General features: G+C 37.9%; 1 long non-coding RNA gene across 1 annotated transcript; it reads right to left on the bottom strand.

Annotated features, from left to right (window-relative positions):
• Nucleotides 1-983: 983 nt before the first annotated feature.
• On the bottom strand, nt 984-7,545 carry LOC115302625. The gene is made up of 2 exons (XR_003913565.1): nt 7,506-7,545; nt 984-1,162 (listed from the first exon to the last, which is right to left on the bottom strand). It is a non-coding gene; the product is annotated as an uncharacterized LOC115302625 (long non-coding RNA).
• Between the last annotated feature and the right edge of the window lie 1,263 nt (nt 7,546-8,808).

The following is an 8,808-nucleotide window of genomic DNA, read 5'->3' as shown; positions in this document are numbered from 1 at the left end:
CTTTACACCCAGCTGCCCCTGAGGAATCTTGCCCTGCCAGGAAATTCGGAGCACCAGGGTCAGGAATGCAAGGGAGAAAGCTAATGTGTTAGAGAATTTTCTATCCAGTGATGGAGTTCAGGACATGCCCAGCTATGGTACCTTGGTGTGCTAAATATTTTAAGCTGAAGCAGTTTGAGAAAAAGGGAGAAACAGGATGGTCACTCTGACCTCCTCACCTTGCCCTTCTTCCCTGAAGGCTGGAGATAAATCTCCCCTGTGAAAGGTACCATATTATACCAGGAGGAAAGGAGACATCCTTATCACCAGAGAGAGGGAATGGGCGTTGAAAAATCTGCACAAACCAACCTCATTAAACTAACCCTTACCCTCCAAGTTACTTCTTCCCCACTTACTACTCCTAGCCCAAATCCCCTTGTGCTGTTAAACCATCACAATCCTGTTTCATTGTCTGAAAGGTATAAAAGCTTCTTGCTCTGGCCATTTCTTCAGGTCTTTATTCTCTTGTGAAGGCTCCCATATCAATGCAGTAAAATTCACATGCTTTCCTCTGTTAGTCTGTCAGTTTAATTTTCAGACATAGCCAGGACCCCTGAGGTGGTCTAGGAAAAGTTTTCCTCGCCTCCACCAATTAGCCTCTTTGTTCACCCAAGTAGATTCAAGCAGAACTAGAAGGTCCCCATGAGCCAGCCACATATTTGCTAAGCAGCACTCTGGGTCACTGGTTGACTTTAGACAGTTCTTTTTCAGCATTTTCTTCTCTCCTCCCTCCCTTCCCACCCCCATCCCCAGTTCTGCTGGTTCCACGACCAAAATCAAGCTCAACTCTGGGTCATGTCTGTAGTAGTCCTTTTCAATGCGCTTGGCCTTAGAATATATTTGGAACGGAAAAAAGCAAGGAGAAAGATAGAGCACATGAGTCCTATTGCAGTTCTGAGCAAACAAAATACAGCTTTCAGGATAATCAAACAAACAAACAAACATACAGGGACACTTTTTACTCAGTAGGCAGTGACCACTTAGCACATAGTCTAGCTCTGCCATGTGGGCAGCTGTCTCTCTCCTTTTCTTGCTTTCAACCATTTCCTTTGTGAAATCCAGGAGACAGACTCTGATTTACAAGGCTCTCTATGTGTCCAAAATTTTGTGGGTTTTATAGTGCCTACAAGAAATAAACAGGAATGGATTACTAAATACTAAGAGGACAAATACACTCCAACAGAACCATTTAACACAAGGAATGTCTTTTAAATATATAATTTGGGCTGCATATTGTTTTATTTTTTAATTTAATTTTTATATTTTATTTATTTAGTTTTTTAGAGAGACCATAAACAGGGGAGAGGGGCAGAGGGAGAGAGAGAGAGAGAGAGACAAAAATCTTAAGCAGACTCCAAGCTTAGCATGGAGCTGGATGCAGGGCTTGATCCAATGACCCTGGGATCATGACCTGAGCTGAAACCAAGAATCAGACTCTCAACAAACTGAGCCACGCAGGTGCCCCTGCACACTGTTTAATATAATTCTGGATAACAGTGCCATTTGCATTCCAATCCTGGCTCTGTCCCCGCTGTGCTAGGAGATAGATGAATCTCTCATTCTTTTGGTGTTTTAATTTCCTCAGTGGCTAGGCAAGGACGATACATCCAATCTACCTTTTAGAATATCTGAATGGATTATAGCAAAACCCTTCATAATGTTTTGGCGTAAAAGATTTCTCTCTGAACCATATTTATATTTTCATATTCTATTTTCCCCAAATAGTCATCAATAGGATTTACAAAGGAAATATACCCATAGAATTGGATTAATTTCTCTAAATCCTTGGATGATCCTAAAATGTTTGGCCATGACTAATCAATGAATTTGAATATTTGGCAAATACCAATTAATATGTACATGTTTCAAATGTCTTCCCTTTTCTCCATAGTCAGGGAAATCTGTTTCAACTGTTAGAACATAAGTGTTAATATTCAACAGCATTAAAATACTATTTTGTTGGACTAAATTCCCCTGATGACATGAGAAATCAAGATGCAAAAGTTCCATTTGATGCCAAAGCATAAAAAACACCAAATATATTATATCTTACTGACACTGAAAACTGAAGTTGAAGATGATCTTAAAAAAAACAGCACAAAGTCTTGACTTTATAGATGAATAAAAAAAGGGAAGCAAAGAATTCTGAGCAGCCAGAGGTATTCTGCCAAGGGCTTTATTGTACCGTGTATTCAGTCTTCCTCCTCTGCTCCATGACAGCCCCCATTTTACCTAAGAATAATGTGAATGCCAGCAAGGTGAAATAATGTACCCAAATTCAGGGGGTGTGGCTATTATCAAACCCCAGACCAAACCCCAAAAACCTGATAATTCTACTTCAGGAGCAAAATACCCACAAGCTGAGTGACAAGTTTTCCCCTCTGGGAGATCATGATTGGAAGCCTCTTCAGACACGACTGGGAAATGATAAGACTACCTGTGTGCCCCTCTTTGGGAATGACACATCACTCTACATGTAGGAGAATGTCAGGCTTATTCCAACTATATATCATATAAACGAGATCAGAACTTAAAATAATCTTGTAATAAAAATAACAGCTTCAATTTATTGAACTCCTATGGCATGTAAGGGATTTCAAAAGTGTTATCTCAAAGCCTCATGTGACCTATAAAGGTAAATATTACAACCTCATTTTACAGATAAAGTAACTGAAGCTTAGGTGGATAACAACAATAATATAACAGAAAATATTTGTATAGAATATACAATGGGCCAGGCGTTAACTTCCCTCTTACGTATTTTTATATCTTACATATATAACATCTTATCTTCTTAGTAAGTCTATGAGGCAAACACTCGTATCATACCTATCTGCAATATGGGAATCTACTATACAGAGAGGCTAAGTAACTTCTTCAAACCCAGGCAGTCTAGCTCCAACACCCAGGCTCTTAACCACTACCCCAGACTCAATGTCATATGGACAGCAAGTGGCCATAGAAGGATTTGAACTTTGGACCTAGACTCCAAAGCCAGTATTTTTTCTACATCTTCATGTTTCTCAATCCTGGCTGATCATTAAAATAATATGGACAGCATTTCAATGGGGCACGACTTCTACTGAAGGGAGGTGATCATTTTATCATGCATGCAAACTGAAGGGAGCTTTCAGCTGAGTTGCCTACCCTTTCCTAAGTAAGGAAAAAGAGTTGATGAGCACCTTCCCTGTTGCTTGGAATGAAAGCTCTCATTAGTTCTCAACTGATTCATCAGGTGACCTGTGGGTAGGTACTGAGGGAGGGCCTGGCCTATTGCCAGTGGCCTCAGCCTCAGCATGGCTACCAGTAAAGCAGGGTCAGAAAATTGCATAGGTTCTGAAGAAACGCTTTTAAAACTGAAGATGAAATTTTGACCTGTATCTCCCTTAACTTTTCAGTTTGACAAACATGTACTGGGTTCCAACTATGGGCAAGATGCTATGAAATATTATGGTAGGCACTTTGGGGAACTCAAATTCCTTGTCCTTATGAAAAGCAAAATCTAGTGGGGGAAATATAAATATTGGCAGCTAAGTATAATTCATATTATAGTACTAAGAAGCCCTTTTGGCTCTGTACCCAAATTCAAGTTTCTGCTGTATGTGGGAAAATTTGAACAGATTCAGGTACACTCAGGGGGTCAAATCAAGGCACATAAAGGTGAGATATGTGCCTTAGAATGTGCTTCACTTTCATAAATGAGTTTAGACAATCTTGTGTGCTTTAATGTACCCTGGAGAATTAGGTAGATTATTATTACTGTTGTTGCTATTTTATTCCCCAACTATGAGTTTATAGCATCTTCTCTTCAGTGGTTTGTGTCCCTGAGAGCAAAATAAACTCAACATTTTCTTCCTGCAACCTCTCATGAATATTAATGCTGTATTTATTTATTGTTTGGCAAAATATGACAAAAATAAAAATGCACTACAGCGGAAAAGAACACGCATACACCCGAAATATCTAGCTACTGTCAGAATACTTGTGTCATCATCATTATCAATAAATTGCACACTTGACAAGCATGCTCCACACATTACATCGCCCCACAATTCCTTCTCCTGACCCTTCTTTAAGAGTGCCGCTGGTTCTTTGGTTGCTACTTGTAGAACTCCCATTAATTTTAAAGTTGTACAGTTTTGTCATGCTGAAGCTAGAAACATGGAGTTCAGTAACACTCAGCCAAGGAGATTTATAATAGACTTCCAGAGCCTCAGAATCTTCCCTCAAAGAGCATCATACCCAGAAGCCCAAATCTATAAAACAAACAGTAGTAGAACTCTTCTGGTTGGAAGGGGAATAGTGATGGAATCCTACCTGTTCAGAACACCCTCATATCCTTACACAGCCTGAAGCAACTTCACAGAAGTCTTTGAGTTCTGCACATCACAGCCACTAATATAACCCACTTTATAGATGCAGGACCAGAGTACAAAGCTGATTAAAGAAGCTAAGGCCACAGAATTACCTAGCAGCAGAGGTAGACTAACATTCCTATCCCTTCTGTCCTAGTCCAGTGATCTTTTTACACAACTCCTTGCCTCCTTTTATATTCCATTTTGAAGGAAGGACAAGAGGGACAATTATTAGGAACATTATCATGACAGTCTGTTTTTCCAGTGTTGGCAAGTTAGAACTCCTCTAAGGTTTGTCAGATACTCCTGAGATAACTATTGCTTGTCGGACCAATAAGTACAATAGACAGCTCTGAGATGTCTAGCCTATGTTCTTAACACTTGGAATAGAACATATGAAAATACTGATAACCTTGGCAGCCACAAGGAAGTTGGGCTACAATGAGAACCTGACTAGGATTGTAGATGGTGTATGGTTAGGCCTGTCTCTAGTTCAACCTTATTCCTAAGAGTGTGGTACTGAATTGTATAACCTAGCCATTGCCGTTGGACACTCTGATAAAACCCTGTTCAAGGGCATAGAACTTCTTCCAGGCTGGCAGTATTTTGTTGTATATGTATTAGTTTGATTCAATAAAAGGCAAGTGTTATCCAGCAGAATGGATCCAATGTCATAGCTTGGGTCTAAAAAATCCCTTCAATAACTATAAGATAAATTGAGTTCTATAGAGTATTAGGGGATATACAATAAATTAGTGACACAGTCATGATTTAAACTATATCCTGATTCCCAGTCCCAGTGCTGTTTTCCCAAGTAGCTTCATAACCTATGTTCTTCTCTTTTCGGTAGGAGTTATTAACTGATAGGCAAAGAATTCCCAAGCATTTTCATATTCCCTTTTACAGAGAGGAATAACCACACCTATAGCAGAATTTTCTCCATATAACATGTTCTTGAGCAATTACTCTTCCTGATAACCTTCCGCAATAGCAGAATTTATCTGAAGGCAGTTCAGATTATTGTCTCATAAATATATTTTTATCCTTTATGTTAGGAGGTTGAAAAAAACATAACTCCTTTTTACAATATGGTAGAAATAAAAAAAGTAAACTGATAATATAGATGGATGTTGTTAGAGTTTTAAGACTGTAAATTAGTGATTTGGTAATTAATTGAATCACTGAATGTTGTGAATCATAGTATTAAATACTTAGAATACTCTTATATTCAATACCAGATTAATACAGAGAAAGAAGGATAGAGAGAACCTCTTGTGAATCTTCCCTCTTCTGGCAGGACTAAACACACTCAATAGGTGTGATCCATTTCTCAAACTACTCAGGAAAAGAAGGATCTCATCTTTCTTTAAGAATCAACTCTCAAATGTTAAAGAAAATGAAAAATTAAGGACCTCCAAAAGTTTGCCCCTCTATAAAAGCAATGAAAATTATGTTGAAAACTATTGGAACCAACCTTTTCAGAACTCTAGAATCTAACTAAAACTTTGCAGCAATCCAAATAACATTTGGTAAAACAAACAGAACTGGGTAACTCTCAGTAAGAACTGCAAACACGTCTTAATGTGTGCTACTCCTATCCCAATACCAGCTCAACAGCAGTCTTGAAAATAACACCCCACATTCAAGGTACCAATACCTGACGAACAGAATGGAATACATTAGCAAAGATTCTTCTTTGGTCTTCTCATGACTCCCAAGAATACCTGCTCAAAAGGCTAGTCTTTATCTCACCTGATTGGGGACTTTCCTAGTGCTAAAGCTCTTATCCCTAGGGACTTTTTCAAGAACACTTACAGATGAATGTTCTAGCCTCTAGTCTTTACTTCTTGGGTACACAGAGGCTGGAGTCCAACCAGAGGTGTGAGCTTCAGGTCTGCTCAGCTCTTTCCGAGCTTGTACGTAGCCCTTGGCTTGAACATCACCATCAAGAACCCCAGAAATATGTCAGAGTTTTTCAAGGCCCATATTTTCCAAAGTATCTCATTCCCCAGTCTTTCCCACCAAGGGCTAAGGTTAGTAAATACTATATACATTAGCACTAAAAGAAAAAAGAAATGCTTAGGTATAAATCTAAGATGTACAAGATCTGTATGAGGAAATGAGAAAATGCTAATATCAGGAATCAAGATCTAAGTAAATGGAGAGATATTTCATATTTTTGCATAGGAAAACTCAGTATTGTCAAGATGCCAGTTCTTCCCAACTTGATCTACAGATGTAAGACATCCCAGTCAAAATCTAGCAAGTTATTTTGTGTATAGTGACAAACAGATTCTAGAATTTATGTGGAAAGGAAACTCAGAATAGCACACAATACTGAAAAAGAACCAAGTCCAAATACTGACTCTACTTGACTTCAAGACTTAATATAAAGTTACAGTAGTCAAGACAGCGTGGTATTAGTGAAAGAGCAGACAAAAAAAAAAAAATCAATGGAACAAAATAGCCCAGAAATGGACCCGTGCAAATATAGTCAACTGATCTTTGACAAAGGAGCAAGGACAATTCAATGGAGAAAGGACAGTCTTTTCAACAAATGGTGCTTAGAACACTTTGATATCCATGTGAGAGAATGGATCTAGACATTACTCTTACACAGTTCACAAAAATTAAGTCAAAATGAAACATAAACCTAACTGTAAGACACAAAAATATAAAACTTCTAAGATAACATCAAAAAATATATAGATGATCTTGAATTTGGCAAAAACTTTTAAATACAAAACCAAAAATATAATTTATAAAAGAAAAAAATTGACATTAGAATTAATTAACATAAAAATGCTCTACTCTGTGAAAGACACTGTGGACAGAATGAAACTCAAGCCTCAGAGTGGGAGATATTTCCAGAACACATATCTGATAAAAAAAAAAAAAAACCTTGTATCTGAAATATACAAAGACCCCTAGAAAGTCAACACAATTTAAGAAAATAAACAACCCAATTTAAAGATGGGCAAGAGATCTAAACAAATATCCCTCAAAGACGATATAGAGACTAGACAGCAAATAAACATATGAAAAGAGGCTTAGCATCATATGCCAATAGAGAATTGCAAATTAAGACAACACTGAGATACCATTACACACCTATTGGAATGGATAAAATCCAAAACACTGACAAACCAAATACTGGTGTGGATGTGGAGAAATGGACACTCTCATTCATTGCTGGTAGAAATGCAAACTGGTGTAGCTGCTTTGGAAGACAATCTGGCAGTACCACACAGAAGAGTTTCACTGATATCATGCATTTGTCAAAACAAAAAGAACTGTATGACACAATGAGTGAATTATGATGCAAACCACTGTGGACTTCAGTTAGTAACCATCATTGGTTTATCCATTCTAATAAATGTGCTATATCAATTAGGAACACTTTCTTGCTTTCTGGTACAAGATGTTCCAGGATCATCTTATACTTGTTCTGTCCCAGAATTGGACATTTCTCAAGATTCAACTAAATGCTACTGAGTGGAGACTCACTTTAGATTTGTAGACATAAGTAAACAGAATATAAAGGGTTGGGAAAGATAGTCCATGCAAACAGTCACCACAAAAGGGCTGAGGTAACTATACAAAATAGCCTTGAAGACAAAAACTGTTGTGCCAGACAAAGAGGATCAATATCTAATGATACAAGAATCAATCCTTCAAGAAAAATTATGAACATATATGCACCTATCATGAGCCCCCAAATACATGAAATGAAAACTGACAGAGAAGAGAGATGGAAAAAACAGTTCAACAATAATTATGAGAGACTTTCATTCCAGTCTTTAAGTTACAGAAAAAAAAAAAAAACTACATAGAAGATCAGATAGGAAACAAAATATTTGAGGGGCGCCTGGGTGGCTCAGTCGGTTAAGTGTCTGGCTTTGGCTCAGGTCATGATCTCACAGTTCCTGGGGCTCACAGTTCATGGGTCGAGCCCCGCATCAGGCTCTGTGACAGCTAGCTCAGAGCCTGGAGCCTGTCTTGGGATTCTGTGCCTCCCTCTCTCTCTGACCCTCCCCTGTTCTCGCTGTCTCTCTCTCTCTCTCTCTCAAAAATAAATAAAACATAAAAAATGTTTTAAATAAAAAAAGGAAACAAAATATTTGGATATTTGACAGCACTGTAAGCAAGCTGGACTTGACAGATATCTGTTGAACATTCCACCCAACAACAGAACAATGTACATTCTTCGCAAGCAAACATGGAACATCTTCCAGGATAGAGCAAATTTTGGATCACAAAATGAGTCTCAGTAAGCTCAAAAAGAATAAAATCATATAAATTATATTCTCTGACCACAATGGAATAAAATTATAAGTCAATAAGAGTAGGAAATATGGAAAATTCACATATTTATAGAAAATAAACACTTCTAAATAACTAAGGGGTCATGAAA

Source organism: Suricata suricatta, chromosome 9, assembly GCF_006229205.1.
Source record: "Suricata suricatta isolate VVHF042 chromosome 9, meerkat_22Aug2017_6uvM2_HiC, whole genome shotgun sequence".
Classification (NCBI taxonomy): Eukaryota; Metazoa; Chordata; class Mammalia; order Carnivora; family Herpestidae; genus Suricata; species Suricata suricatta.
This window is presented reverse-complemented; position numbering and strand designations above follow the sequence as displayed.